Below are 16,258 nucleotides of genomic sequence, written 5' to 3'. Positions count from 1 at the left end.
GGGGTTGAGGAGCCTGAATAGAGGAGATAGGATAAAAGTGTTCATAGATCAGATCATACTCATAAATTTGCGTTATTTATAGATCTGATCATACTCATAATTATTTATCTGTATCTGATTCATAATTTGTAGATATAATCTAATTCATAAGATGATCAGATCTGATCAGCAATAATCAAATCGAATTGTTAATATCATATCTATATTTACGAATCCAATTAAATAATAAACAAATAAATAATATATATTGTATTTATATTTTATTTTAATTAATAATTATTATTTATATATGTTGTATTATTTTAATTTTTTTATTTAACAAAAATTTTAATAATATTTTAAGAATAAACATATTTAAAAAAATAAAAAAAAATTTGTTAGACTAAAAAATAAAGTTTTGTTGACTTTTTTTATAGCAATAAGTTTTATTAATGTAATTTTTATTTTCCAAATATATACGATACCCAATGTATAACTCAAATCAGATGCAAGCATAAAAATTATAGATATTTAATCCAATATGATTCAATAAGTTTAATGCGGATATATAAAGCAAGATATGAAAAAAAAAAGGGTAAAAAACACAAATAAACCATGGGAGGAAAGTTGTTACATGAACAAGCCAAATTGAAGATTGATTCACGAATGAGCCAAAGCATACTTATATGTAATTCGAACCTATTTGGTTCGAACTACAAACACATAATTCGAACCTAATTGGTTCGAATTACTCATGATTAAGTGCCACCACAAATTCGAACCTAATTGGTTCGAATTACGAACAATTAGGTTATATAAGGAGTTCAAATCAAGCAAATTCGAACCACTTCTCATTTTTCATACCCCACCAAATCCCAGAGAAAACGACCCAGATTTGATCCGAGAAATAGTAGAACCGAAGACTCAGCTGATGGGGGACGATCCTGCAAGGCTGTACCGGTTGGACGGGGTTGCTCATATAGCCGGGGTCATCAACGACGAGGTTAGTACATAGAAAATTTTATGCACACAGTTTATTTGAGTTAGTGGTTTTGCATGTGGTTTTAGTGGCAGTTTATGTTAGTGGTATTGCAAATGGTTTATATTAGAGGTTTTGCATGCAGTTTAGTTGGTGATTTTTGGTAAGTGGTTTTTTGTAAGTGGTTTTATATGCGCTTCTGTTAATGGTTTATGTAAGTGGTTTATGTCAGGTGGTATTGTTAGTGGTTTATTGTAGTGGTATTGCAAATGGTTTATTTTAGTAGTTTTGCATGCGGTTTAGTTGGTGGTTTAGGGTAAGTGATTTTTTGTACGTGGTTTTATATGCGGTTGTGTTGATGGTTTATGTAAGTGGTTTATGTTAGTGGTTTTATATGCGGTTGTGTTGATGGTTTATGTAAGTGGTTTATGTAAGTGGTTTATTGTGTTAGTTTTTTTTTTTTTGGTTACCAGTATTGTATGTGGTTCTAATAATGCGGTCCATTTAATGCGCAGCCACAGCGATGCATCAGGAGCATGCGGCGGCAACAAGGCATGCCACTCGATGAGCGTTATGTTCCCTACTTGCAGATGGCCGGGTTATACCATCTGGCTAGGCTGAACGATAGATGGTTCCGGTTAGATAAGCCCTTTGTCAGCGCCTTCGTCGAGCGGTGGCGTCCTGATGACGCACACCTTCCATATGCCCTTCGGAGAGTGCACGATCACGCTTCAGGACATGGCGTATCAGTTGGGGTTGGCAGTGGACGGGCGTTATGTCAGCGGTTACCTTACAGAGTTCCATTTGTATATCGAGGGTGGACGTCCAGCTTGGGTGTGGTTCGAGGAGTTGCTTGGAGTGATTCCTCCTCCGAGCCAGGTTTAGAAGTTCACAGTAAACTGCACCTGGTTCCAGGAGACTTTCGGAGAGTGCCCCGAGGGAGCCGATGAGGAGACTGTGCAGCGCTTTGCTCGTGCCTATATCATGATGTTGTTGGGCACTCAGCTGTTTGCCGACAAGTCCGGCAACCACATTCACATCAGATGGCTTCCTTACGTAGCTAGGCTTGAGGAGATGGGTTCCTACAGTTGGGGGTCTGCAGTATTGGCATGGTTGTACCGGTGCATGTGCCGAGTGGCAAACAGACATGTGGTGAAGTTAGCGGGCCCACTTCAGCTACTTCAGTCCTGGATCTTCTGGCGCTTTCTCAGGTTTAGGCCTGCTGGGTATGATACGTGCAGCTGGCCTTTGGCATCGAGGTACGCTACTCAGGCTTTTCTATTTCAAGTTAAAATAGCTGATGTTCATGTACGCTTGTATTGTATTACAAATCTGTCATACTTCTGATTAAACATAACACCCATGTGCGCTGCAGGTGGTCAGGTTACAGCCCTTCCTACAGCGAGAAGGGTCCTAGAGTGCAGAACACGAGACTGAAGATAGACATGTTACAGCCCAGGAATGTGAGTTTTGTTCCGGTTACTTTTATTTGAATAACTAGACATCAGATGTTTCTGTAGAGGGAGTTGGCATGACAACATAGCTATTTCTTTGTGCAGTTTATCTGGATGCCGTATAGCTCCCCCGAGGTACTTCAGGTTGTGTGATGAGCGGATATTTTATACGCTTTTTGGGGATAATTTCATATAGTTTTGAGTATGTTTTAGTTAGTTTTTAGTCTATTTCTATTAGTTTTTAGGAAAAATTCATATTTCTGGACTTTACTATGAGTTGTGTGTTTTTCTGTAATTTCAGGTATTTTTCTGGCTGAAATTGAAGGAGCTGAGCAAAAATCTGATTCAGGCTGAAAAAGGACTGCTGATGCTGTTGGATTCTGACCTCCCTGCACTCAAAGTGGATTTTCTGGAGCTACAGAACTCGAAATGGCATGCTTCTAATTGCGTTGGAAAGTAGACATCCAGGGCTTTCCAGTAATATATAATAGTCCATACTTTGCACAAGAATAGACGACGTAAACTGGCGTTCAACGCCAGTCCTCTGCCCAATTCTGGCGTCCAGCACCAGAAAAGGATCAAAAGCTGGAGTTGAACGCCCAAACTGGCATAAAAACTGGCGTTCAACTCCACAAATGGCCTCTGCACGTGAATTGCTTAAGTCTCAGCCCCAGCACACACCAAGTGGGCCCCAACACACACCAAGTGGGCCCCAGAAGTGGATCTTTGCATCATCCATCATAGTTTATCCAATTTTTGTAAACTTAGGCTACTAGTTTAGTATTTAAACAACTTTTAGAGACTTATTTTGTATCTCATGACATTTCAGATAAAAACTTTGTATTCTCTGACGGCATGAGTCTCTAAACCCCATTGTTGGGGGTGAGGAGCTCTGCTGTGTCTCGATGAATTAATGCAAGTATCTCTGTTTTCCATTCAAACACGCTTGTTCCTATCTAAGATGTTTATTCGCGCTTAACTGTGATGAAGGTGATGATCTGTGACATTCATCACCTTCCTCAAACCACGAACGTGTGATTGACAACCACCTCCGTTCTATATCCGATTGAATGAGCATCTCTTAGATTCTTTAATCAGAATCTCCGTGGTATAAGCTAGAACTGACGGCGGCATTCATGAGAATCCGGAAGGTCTAAACCTTGTCTGTGGTATTCCGAGTAGGATTCTAGGATTGAATGACTGTGACGAGCTTCAAACTCCTGAAGGCTGGGCGTTAGTGACAGACGCAAAAGGATAGTAAATCCTATTCCAACCGGATCGAGAACCAACCGGTGATTAGCCGTGCTGTGACAGAGCGCGTGAGCGTAGTTTTCACTGGAAGGATGGAAGGTAGCCATTGACAACGGTGATCCACCAGCACACAGCTTGCCATATGAGGACGTGCGTGCGTGAATCAGAAGACAGAGGAAAGCAGAGATTCAGAAGACAAAGCATCTCCAAAACTCCAACATATTCTCCATTACTGCACAACAAGTAACCTTTAATTTATGATCTCTTGGTTATTCGCAATTCAACTGATAAACAAAATTGACTTCCTGACTAAGATTTACAAGATAACCATAGATTGCTTCAAACCAACAATCTCCGTGGGATTCGACCCTTACTCACGTGAGGTATTACTTGGACGACCCAGTGCACTTGCTGGTTAGTGGTACGCGTTGTAAAAAGTGTGACTCACAATTCGTGCACCAAGTTTTTGGCGCCGTTGCCGGGGATTGTTCGTGTTTGGACAACTAACGGCTTATTTTGTTGCTTAGATTAGGAAAAATTTTCTCTTTTTGGTTTAGAGTCTTTTACTATTTATCCCTTGTTAAAACACTTTAAATTTATAGCTCAGTTAATTAGAACGTGGTGTTTATGTTCATGGTAATTGGCTATCATATTTTTTTAAAAACCTTTTTCAAAAATAATTTTTCTGTTAAATCCTGTGCCAAACTTTAAGTTTGGTATTTTCAAAAATAATCTTTCTTAAAATTTTCGAAAATTTTCATAACTCATTTGGCTAGAGCGTTAATCTGTGTTCTTGGTAATTGGGTTAGAGTCTTTTATATTCTTTTCAAAACCTTCTTTTTCATAAATAATATTTTTTCTATTAAATCTTGTGCCAAAATTTAAGTTTGGTGTTTTCTTGTTGATTTCTCTTTGGTTTTCGAAAATTTTGGTTTGGTTTTCTAAAAATTTTAAGTTGGTGTTCTTTCTTAATGTTCTTGTGTTCTTGTGAGTCTTCAAAGTGTTCTTGAGTTTTCCTTGTGTCTTGATCTTAAAATTTTTAAGTTTGGTGTTCCTTGGTGTTTTCCCTCCAAAATTTTCAAAAACAAGGAGCATTAGATCTAAAAATTTTAAATCTTGTACTATCTTATTGTTTTTCTCTCTCCTCACTAAATTCAAAAATATCTTTTCAAAATATCTCTTCTAACTTCCTAACTTCTTATCTTTTCAAAATTTGTTTCAACTAACCAACTAACTTTTTGTTTGGTTCTTAACTTTTTCAAAACTACCTAACTAACTCTCTCTCTCTAATTTTCGAAAATATCTTCCCTCTTTTTCAAAAATTTCTTTTTTTTTAACTAATTAATTTTTATTTCCTTTTACGAAAAAAAAATTTTAATTTCAAAATTCAAATTCTTTTTAGTTATTTTATTTTATTTAAGTATTTACTTCTTATAAAATAAAATAAATAAAAAGATAAATCAGTCCAAGTTATATCCATATATCCATCATGGACATAAGTGGAAATGAACAGTCCAGGAGGACTCTGGGGTCATATTCTAACGCCTCTACTGCTTCATATGGGAGTAGCATATGCATACCCTCCATTGGAGTTAGTAGCTTTGAGTTGAATCCTCAGCTCATTATCATGGTGCAGCAAAGTTGCCAGTATTCCGGTCTTCCACAGGAAGAACCTACAGAGTTTCTGGCACAATTTTTACAAATTGCTGACACAGTACATGATAAGGAAATAGATCAGGATGTCTACATACTATTACTATTTCCATTTGCTGTAAAATATCAAGCTAAGAGGTGGTTAAATAACCAACCTAAGGCCAGCATAAGAACATGGAAACAGCTGACAGAAAAATTCCTGAATCAGTATTTTCCTCCAAAAAGGATGACACAGCTAAGGCTGGACATCCAAGGCTTTAAACAAGGAGATAATGAATCTCTTTATGATGCCTGGGAGAGATACAGAGAGATGCTACGAAAATGCCCCTCTGAAATGTTTTCAGAGTGGGTTCAGTTAGACATCTTCTACTATGGGCTTGCAGAAGGAGCTCAGATGTCTCTAGATTACTCAGCTGGTGGATCTATCCATATGAGAAAGACAATTGAAGAGGCTCAAGAGCTCATTGATACAGTTGCCAGGAATCAACATCTGTATCTAAGCAGCAACCCTTCCATGAATGAAGAGGTTAAAACAGTAACTGCTGAATTCAGTACTGTAAAACAAGCTGCTGAATTCAATCAGCAATTGGATTTTCTAACAAAGCAGCTAGGTGAATTCAAGGACAGGCTACAGGAGACAAGGATAGCTAATATACATATGGACGAACAGTTTAAGCAAACAAAGCAGCAGCTATCAAGGCAAATAGCAGAAGAATGCCAAGCAGTTCAATTAAGAAGTGGGAAAACATTAAATACCCCACCTCAAGGCATCAAAAATTCAAGAAATGAGCAACCCACCAAAGATTCACCTGAGGACAGTAAGAGCCCAGGGAAAAATAATTCTGGCACCAAAACGCCAGAAAATGGGTGGAAGGCTGGCGCTGAACGCCCAGACCATGCCCAAAACTGGCGTTCAGCGCCAGAAACAAGGCAGGATTGGCGTTCAACGCCAGAAATGGGCAAGAATCTGGCGTTGAACGCCCAAATGGGGCAGAATCCAGCGTTGAACGCCCAAAATGGGCACATTCCTGGCGTTCAGGCGCCAGGAACAGACAGTGAGCTGACGTTTAACGTCACTCCAGCTGCTGACTCTGGCACTCAATTGCCAGTGAGGGATCAGACACACACAAGTGCTGATAACAACCCCTCTAAAAAGGCTTCTTTAACCACTAAGGTTGAGGAATATAAAGCCAAGATACCTTATCCTCAAAAACTCCGGAAAGAGGAGCAGGATAAGCAATTTGCTCGCTTTGCAGATTATCTAAGGACTCTTGAAATAAAGATTCCATTTGCAGAGGCACTTGAGCAAATACCTTCTTATGCCAAGTTCATGAAAGAGATCTTGAGTCATAAAAAGGAGTGGAGAGAAACAGAAAGAGTTCTCCTCACTGAAGAATGCAGTGCAGTCATTCTGAAAAGCTTTCCTGAAAAGCTTAAAGACCCTGGGAGTTTTCTGATACCATGCATATTAGAAGGTGATTGCACCAAGACAGCTTTATGCGATCTTGGGGCAAGCATCAACCTGATACCTGCATCCACTATCAGGAAGCTTGGCTTAACTGAAGAAGTTAAACCAACCCGGATATGTCTCCAACTTGCTGATGGTTCCACTAAATACCCATCAGGCGTGATTGAGGACATGATTGTCAGAGTTGGGCCATTCGCCTTTCCCACTGACTTTGTTGTGCTGGAAATGGAGTAGCACAAGAGTGCTACTCTCATTCTAGGAAGACCCTTCCTAGCAACTGGACGATCCCTCATTGATGTCCAACAGGGGGAAATAACCCTGAGAGTCAATGATGATGAGTTTAAGTTGAACGCTGTCAAAGCCATGCAGCATCCAGACACATCAACAGACTGCATGAAAGTTGATCTCATTGACTCTTTGGTAGAAGAGATCAACATGGCTGAGAGTCTCGAATCAGAGTTGGAAGACATCTTTAAAGATGTTCAGCCTGATTTGGAGGATTCAGAGGACATGAAAGAGCCTCTGAACTTTCTTCTGAAAGAGGAAAAACCTCCTAAACCCGAGCTCAAGCCACTACCACCATCCTTGAAATACGCATTTCTGGGAGAAGGTGACACTTTTCCAGTGATCATAAGCTCTGCTTTAAATTCACAGGAAGAGGAAGCACTTATTCAAGTGCTAAGGACACACAAGACAGCTCTTGGGTGGTCCATAGGTGACCTTAAGGGCATAAGCCCAGCTAGATGCATGCACAAAATCCTATTGGAGGATAATGCCAAACCAGTGGTTCAACCACAGAGGCGGCTAAATCCAGCCATGAAGAAAGTAGTGCAGAAAGAGGTCACCAAATTACTAGAGGCTGGGATTATTTATCCCATTTCTGATAGCCCCTGGGTGAGCCCTGTTCAAGTCGTCCCAAAAAAGGGAGGCATGACAGTGATTCATAATGAAAAGAATGAACTGGTTCCTACAAGAACAGTTACAGGGTGGCGCATGTGTATTGACTACAGAAGGCTCAATACAGCCACCAGAAAGGATCATTTTCCTTTACCATTCATAGACCAGATGCTAGAGAGACTAGCAGGTCATGATTATTACTGCTTTTTGGATGGCTATTCAGGCTATAACCAGATTGCAGTAGATCCCCAGGATCAAGAGAAAACAGCATTCACATGTCCATCTGGAGTGTTTGCTTATAGAAGGATGCCATTTGGGCTATGTAATGCGCCTGCAACCTTCCAGAGATGCATGCTCTCTATTTTCTCTGACATGGTGGAAAAATTTCTGGAAGTCTTCATGGATGACTTCTCAGTATATGGAGACTCATTCAGCTCCTGTCTTGATCACCTGAAACTTGTTCTGAAAAGATGCCAAGAAACCAACCTAGTTTTAAACTGGGAAAAGTGTCACTTCATGGTGACTGAAGGAATTGTTCTTGGGCATAAAATCTCAAACAAGGGAATAGAGGTGGATCAAGCAAAAATAGAGGTAATTGAAAAATTACCACCACCTGTCAATGTTAAGGCAATCAGAAGCTTTCTGGGGCATGCAGGATTCTATAGGAGGTTTATAAAGGATTTTTCAAAAATCGCAAAACCTCTAAGAAATCTGCTAGCTGCTGACACGCCATTTGTGTTTGACACAGCATGCCTGCAGGCGTTTGAAACGCTGAAAGCTAAGCTGGTCACAGCACCAGTCATTTCTGCACCAGACTGGACATTGCCATTTGAGTTAATGTGTGATGCCAGTGATCATGCCATTGGTGCAGTATTGGGACAGAGGCATGACAAGCTTCTGCATGTCATTTATTATGCCAGTCGCGTTCTAAATGATGCCCAGAAAAATTACACAACCACAGAAAAAGAACTACTTGCAGTGGTTTACGCCATTGACAAGTTTAGATCATACTTAGTAGGATCAAAAGTGATTGTGTATACTGATCATGCTGCTCTTAAATATCTACTCACAAAGCAGGATTCAAAACCCAGGCTCATCAGATGGGTATTGCTTCTGCAAGAGTTTGATATAGAAATAAGAGACAGAAAAGGGACAGAGAACCAAGTGGCTGATCATCTGTCCCGGATAGAGCCAGTGGAAGGGACGTCCCTCCCCTTTCTTGAGATCTCTGAGACGTTCCCTGATGAGCATCTATTTGCCATTCAGGAAGCACCATGGTTTGCCGATATTGCAAACTATAAAGCTGCACGGTTCATACCCAAGGAGTACAATAGAATACAAAAGAAGAAATTAGTCACTGATGCAAAGTACTACTTGTGGGATGAACCCTATCTCTTTAAGAGATGTGCAGACGGAATTATCCGTAGGTGTGTCCCCAGAGAGGAAGCACAGAGAATCCTATGGCATTGCCACGGATCTCAATATGGAGGCCATTTCGGAGGTGAGCGAACAGCCACCAAAGTCCTCCAATGTGGCTTCTATTGGCCCACACTCTATAAAGATTCCTGAGAGTTTGTACGTAATTGTGACAGTTGCCAAAGAGCTGGTAATCTGCCTCATGGTTACGCCATGCCTCAACAAGGAATCTTGGAAATTGAGTTGTTTGACGTATGGGGAATTGACTTCATGGGACCTTTTCCACCATCATATTCAAACACTTATATTCTGGTGGCAGTTGACTATGTATCAAAATGGGTTGAGGCTATTGCCACACCCACCAATGATACTAAAACAGTGCTGAAGTTCCTCCAGAAACATATCTTTAGCAGGTTTGGTGTCCCTAGAGTGTTAATCAGTGATGGGGGCACTCACTTCTGCAATAAACAGCTTTACTCTGCCATGGTTCGGTATGGAATTCGCCACAAGGTGGCCACTCCATATCATCCACAAACCAATGGGCAAGCTGAAGTCTCTAACAGAGAATTAAAGAGAATCCTGGAACGGACAGTAAATACCCGTAGAAAGGATTGGGCACGAAGCTTGGATGATGCTCTGTGGGCTTACAGAACAGCATTCAAGACCCCTATAGGGACCTCTCCATACCAACTCGTGTATGGTAAGGCATGTCACCTGCCCGTGGAACTGGAACACAAGGCCTACTGGGCAACCAGATTCCTAAACTTTGATGCCAAACTAGCAGGAGAAAAACGATTGCTCCAGCTAAATGAGCTAGAGGAATTCAGATTCACAGCTTTCGAAAATGCCAAGCTTTATAAAGAAAAATAAAAAAAATGGCATGACAGAAAGCTGTCATCTAGAATCTTTGAACCAGGACAGAAGGTTCTGTTGTTTAACTCTAGACTCAGGCTATTCCCCGGGAAACTGAAATCCCGGTGGAGGGGACCATACGTGATTACAAGTGTATCACCATATGGTTATGTGGAGCTTCAAGATATTGATTCTGATAAGAAGTTCATTGTCAATGGACAGAGAATCAAGCATTATCTTGAGGGCAACATTGAGCAAGAATGCTCAAGGCTGAAGCTAGATTAAAAGCTCAGCAAGGTCCAGCTAAAGACAATAAAGAAGCGCTTGTTGGGAGGCAACCCAGCCATGGGGCAACAATCCTCTAAGCATTTTTGCCCTATTTTTATTTTTATTTGTTTATATAAAGTTCACTGACACTAAGGTAAAGAATCATTTGCATAAGTTTACAGGGTTACAGAAGGAATCTACACACAAAACAGAGATAGGGAGCTTACTGGCAAGAAAACGCCAGTGAAGGCCATTTTGGGCGTTCAGCGCCCAAAATGGGCATCCAGTGGGCGCTGAACGCCAGTAAGGATAGCTATCTGGCGTTCAACGCCAGAAAAGGGCAACAACTGGGCGTTGAACGCCCAGGAGAGCAGCATTTGGGCGTTGAACGCCCAAAACAGGCAGTGTTTGGGCGTTCAAACGCCAGGATGGTGGGGAGGAGCTCTCCTTCTACCCATCTCCTTCTTTTTCTTTTGCTTGAGGACAAGCAAAGCTCTAAGTTTGGTGTGCTTATCCGTGATCACTAAGATCATGGCCCCTAAAGGAAAACAACCCACTCCAAGAGGAGCAAGGGCGTGATTTAAAGGAACTGAAGCGCCAGAAATTCTCTCTTGAAGGACCAAGCACCTCACAGACTAGAGGAACATCCACTTCCCAAACCTCAAGGTTGTTGAGTTCTAATCTTAGCCTTAACTCTGTGATAACTGTTCTTATTTTAATTTTACCTTAGGAGTCATATAGTAGTAATTAGTATCTATTTTGATTTTATCTCTAATTAAGCTATAGTTTATTTTTCTCATCATCAGCAAACATGAATAAAGTAGTAGATCTTTTGAATAAGAAGCAATAAAATTTCGAGTTTTAATAAGAGAAATTCTAATTAGTTAAATGTGGTGGCAATGCTTTCTGTCTTCTGAATGAATGCTTGAACAGTGCATATATCTTTTGAATTTGTTGTTTAAGACTGTTAAATATGTTGGCTCTTGAAAGAATGATGAACATGAGACATGTTATTGAGAATCTGAAAATCATAAAAATGATTCTTGAAGCAAGAAAAAGCAGCAAAGAACAAAGCTTGCAGAAAAAAAAAAAGCAAGCAGAAAAAGCCAAAAGCTCTTAAAACCAAAAGGCAAGGGCAAATAAAAAGGATCCCAAGACTTTGAGCATCAGTGGATAGGAGGGCCTAAAGGACTAAAATCCTGGTCTAAGCGGCTAAACCAAGCTGTCCCTAACCATGTGCTTGTGGCGTGCAGGTGTCAAGTGAAAACTTGAGACTGAGCGGTTAAAGTCAAGGTCCAAAGCAAAAAGAAGAGTGTGCTTAAGAACTCTGGACACCTCTAATTGGGGACTTTAGCAAAGCTGAGTCACAATCTGAAAAGGTTCACCCAGTTATGTGTCTGTGGCATTCATGTATCCGGTAGTAATACTGGAAAACAAAGTGCTTAGGGCCACGGCCAAGACTCATAAAGAAGCTGTGTTCAAGAATCATCACACTAAACTAAGAGAATCAATAATACTATCTGAATTCTGAGTTCCTATAGATGCCAATCACTCTGAGCTTCAATGGATAAAGTGAGATGCCAAAACTGTTCAGAAGCAAAAAGCTACTAGTCCCGCTCATCTAATTAGGATATGAGCTTCAATCAAAAACTCTGAGATATTATTGCTTCTCAACCTATTAGTCTTCTATTTTATTTGTCTAGTTGCTTGAGGACAAGCAACAGTTTAAGTTTGGTGTTGTGATGAGCGGATATTTTATACGCTTTTTGGGGATAATTTCATATAGTTTTGAGTATGTTTTAGTTAGTTTTTAGTCTATTTCTATTAGTTTTTAGGAAAAATTCATATTTCTGGACTTTACTATGAGTTGTGTGTTTTTCTGTAATTTCAGGTATTTTTCTGGCTGAAATTGAAGGAGCTGAGCAAAAATCTGATTCAGGCTGAAAAAGGACTGCTGATGCTGTTGGATTCTGACCTCCCTGCACTCAAAGTGGATTTTCTGGAGCTACAGAACTCGTAATGGCATGCTTCCAATTGCGTTGGAAAGTAGACATCCAGGGCTTTCCAGCAATATATAATAGTCCATACTTTGCACAAGAATAAACGACGTAAACTGGCGTTCAACGCCAGTCCTCTGCCCAATTCTGGCGTCCAGCGCCAGAAAAGGATCAAAAGCTGGAGTTGAACGCCCAAACTGGCATAAAAACTGGCGTTCAACTCCACAAATGGCCTCTGCACGTGAATTGCTTAAGTCTCAGCCCCAGCACACACCAAGTGGGCCCCAGCACACACCAAGTGGGCCCCAGAAGTGGATCTCTGCATCATCCATCATAGTTTATCCAATTTTTGTAAACTTAGGCTACTAGTTTAGTATTTAAACAACTTTTAGAGACTTATTTTGTATCTCATGACATTTCAGATAAAAACTTTTTATTCTCTGACGGCATGAGTCTCTAAACCCCATTGTTGGGGGGTGAGGAGCTCTGCTGTGTCTCGATGAATTAATGCAAGTATCTCTGTTTTCCATTCAAACACGCTTGTTCCTATCTAAGATGTTTATTCGCGCTTAACTATGATGAAGGTGATGATCTGTGACATTCATCACCTTCCTCAAACCACGAACGTGTGATTGACAACCACCTCCGTTCTATATCCGATTGAATGAGCATCTCTTAGATTCTTTAATCAGAATCTCCATGGTATTCCGAGTAGGATTCTAGGATTGAATGACTGTGACGAGCTTCAAACTCCTGAAGGCTGGGCGTTAGTGACAGACGCAAAAGGATAGTAAATCCTATTCCAACCGGATCGAGAACCAACCGGTGATTAGCCGTGCTGTGACAGAGCGCATGAGCGTAGTTTTCACTGGAAGGATGGAAGGTAGCCATTGACAACGGTGATCCACCAACACACAGCTTGCCATAGGAGGACGTGCGTGCGTGAATCAGAAGACAGAGGAAAGCAGAGATTCAGAAGACAAAGCATCTCCAAAACTCCAACATATTCTCCATTACTGCACAACAAGTAACCTTTAATTTATGATCTCTTGGTTATTCGCAATTCAACTGATAAACAAAATTGACTTCCTGACTAAGATTTACAAGATAACCATAGATTGCTTCAAACCAACAATCTCCGTGGGATTCGACCCTTACTCACGTGAGGTATTACTTGGACGACCCAGTGCACTTGCTGGTTAGTGGTACGCGTTGTGAAAAGTGTGACTCACAATTCGTGCACCAAGTTTTTGGCATCTTTTCAGAACAAGTGGCGTAAGCTAGAATGATGGCGGCATTCAAGAGAATCCGGAAAGTCTAAACCTTGTCTATGGTATTCCGAGTAGGATTCAATGATTGAATGACTGTGACGAGCTTCAAACTCGCGATTGCTGGGCGTTAGTGATAGACGCAAAAGGATAGTAAATCCTATTCCAGCATGATCGAGAACCGACAGATGAATAGCCGTGCCGTGACAGGGTGCGTGAGCATATTATTCACTGAGAGGATAAGATGAAGCCATTGGCAAGGGTGATGCCTCCAGACGATTAGCCGTGCCGTGACAGGGCATTGGATCATTTTCCCGTGAGATGACCGAAAGTAGCCGTTGACAGTGGTGATGTATCACATAAAGCCAGCCATGGAAAGGAGTAAGACTGATTGGATGAAGATAGCAGGAAAGCAGAGGTTCAGAGGAACGAAAAGCATCTCCATTCGCTTATCTGAAATTCCTACCAATGTTTACATAAGTATCTCTATCCCTATTTTATTATATAATATTCGAAAACACCATTATCACTTTATATCTGCCTGACTGAGATTTACAAGGTGACCATAGCTTGCTTCATACCAACAATCTCCGTGGGATTCGACCCTTACTCACGTAAGGTATTACTTGGACGACCCAGTGCACTTGCTGGTTAGTTGTATCGAAGTTGTGACAATCATGAATTAAGATCAGAGCACCAAGCTTTGGAGCCATTACCAGGATTTGTTCGAGCCTGGAGATCACAATTTCGTGCACCAAGTTTTTGGCGCCGTTGCCGGGGATTGTTCGAGTATGGACAACTGACGGTTCATCTTGTTGCTCAGATTAGGTAATTTTCTTTTTATTTTATTTTCAAAAATTTTTCAAAAATATTTCTAAAATTTTCTCATCTGTTTTCGAAAAAAAATAATAACAATATTTTCAAAAAAAAATATGTTTTCAAAAATAAATTATTCTATGGTTTCAGAATTTTTAAGAATGAATTCTAGCGTTTCATGAAGCATGTTGAAGCCTGGCTGGCTGTAAAGCCATGTCTCAATCCTTATACCCAAGAGAAGAGCTTCTTTATCTTTCTTAGCCAATTGGCTGTTGAATGTAAGGAATGTCAGGCGTGTCATGTCTGAGTTACATACTAAAGCTTGGCTGGCTATTGAGCCATGCCTGACCCTTTGATTGGAGCTTTAGAGCATAAGATTCCTGGAATTCATATTGAAAATTTTGGAATCCTTATTTTTCTTTTCCAAAATAGTTTTTCGAAAATATAAAATAAAAATCCAAAAAAAAATTAGAAAATCATAAAAATCAAAAATATTTTTGTGTTTCCTGTTTGAGTCTTGAGTCATGTTATAAGTTTGGTGTCAATTGCATATGCATCTTGCATTTTTTCGAAAATATCATGCATTAATAGTGTTCTTCATGATCTTCAAGTTGTTCTTGGTAAGTCTTCTTGTTTGATCTTGATGATTTTTTGTTTTGTGTCTTTTATTGTTTTTCATATGCATTCTTGAATTCTTAGTGTCTAAGCATTAAAGAATTCTAAGTTTGGTGTCTTGCATGTTTTCTTTGCATTAAAAATTTTTCAAAATTGTGTCTATGATGTTCATCTTGACATTCAAAGTGTTCTTGGTGTTCATCTTGACATTCATAGCATTCTTGCATGCATCACATGTTTTGATCTAAAAATTTCATGCATTGCATAATTTTCACGTTTTCATAAAAATTCAAAAAAAAATCAAAAAAATATCTTCTTATCTTATCTTTTTCAAAATTTGATTTCAAAATATCTTCTCTAACTTCCCAACTTCTTATCTTTTCAAATTTGTTTCAACTAACTAACTAACTTTTTGTTTGTTTCTTAACTTTTTCAAAACTACCTAACTAACTCTCTCTCTCTAATTTTCGAAAATATCTTCCCTCTTTTTCAAAAATTTCTTTTTTATTAACTAAATTATTTTTTATTTAAAAAAAATTTCGAAAAAAAATACTAACCTTTTTCAAAAACTATTTTCGAAAATCACTAACTCTTTTTCAAAAAAAAAAATTGTTTTCGAAAATTCACCTCCCCCTCTCATCTTCTTCTATTTGTTTATTGATATACTAACATCTTTCCTTCAACTCTCCAAAAATCCGAACCCCCTCTCTCTGAGTTCAGATTTTCTTCTTCTTTTCTTCTACTAATAATAAGGATCCTCTTTACTGTGACATAGAGGATTCCTCTTCTTTTCTTTTTCTCTCCTCTTTCTTATGATCAGTGACAGAGAAAAAGGCATTCTTGTTGAAGCTTATCCAGAACCTGAAAGGACTCTGAAGAGAAAATTAAGAGAAGCTAAATTACAACAATCCAGAGACAACTTGATTGAAAATTTCGAACAAATAAAGGAAATGGCAGCCGAACCCAACAACAATGCAAGGAGAATGCTTGGTGACTTTACTGCACCTAATTCCAATTTACATGGAAGAAGCATCTCCATTCCTGCCATTGGAGCAAACAACTTTGAGCTGAAACCTCAATTAGTTTCTCTGATGCAGCAGAACTGCAAGTTTCATGGACTTCCATCTGAAGATCCTTTTCAGTTCTTAACTGAATTCTTGCAGATATGTGATACTGTTAAGACTAATGGAGTAGATCCTGAAGTCTACAGGCTCATGCTTTTCCCTTTTGCTGTAAGAGACAGAGCTAGATTATGGTTGGATTCTCAACCCAAAGACAGCCTGAACTCTTGGGATAAGCTGGTCACGGCTTTCTTAGCCAAGTACTTTTCTCCTCAAAAGCTGAGC

The sequence above is a fragment of the Arachis hypogaea genome, chromosome 11, assembly GCF_003086295.3.
Source record: "Arachis hypogaea cultivar Tifrunner chromosome 11, arahy.Tifrunner.gnm2.J5K5, whole genome shotgun sequence".
NCBI classification, from domain to species: Eukaryota; Viridiplantae; Streptophyta; class Magnoliopsida; order Fabales; family Fabaceae; genus Arachis; species Arachis hypogaea.
Note: the sequence above shows the minus strand (reverse complement) of the source record.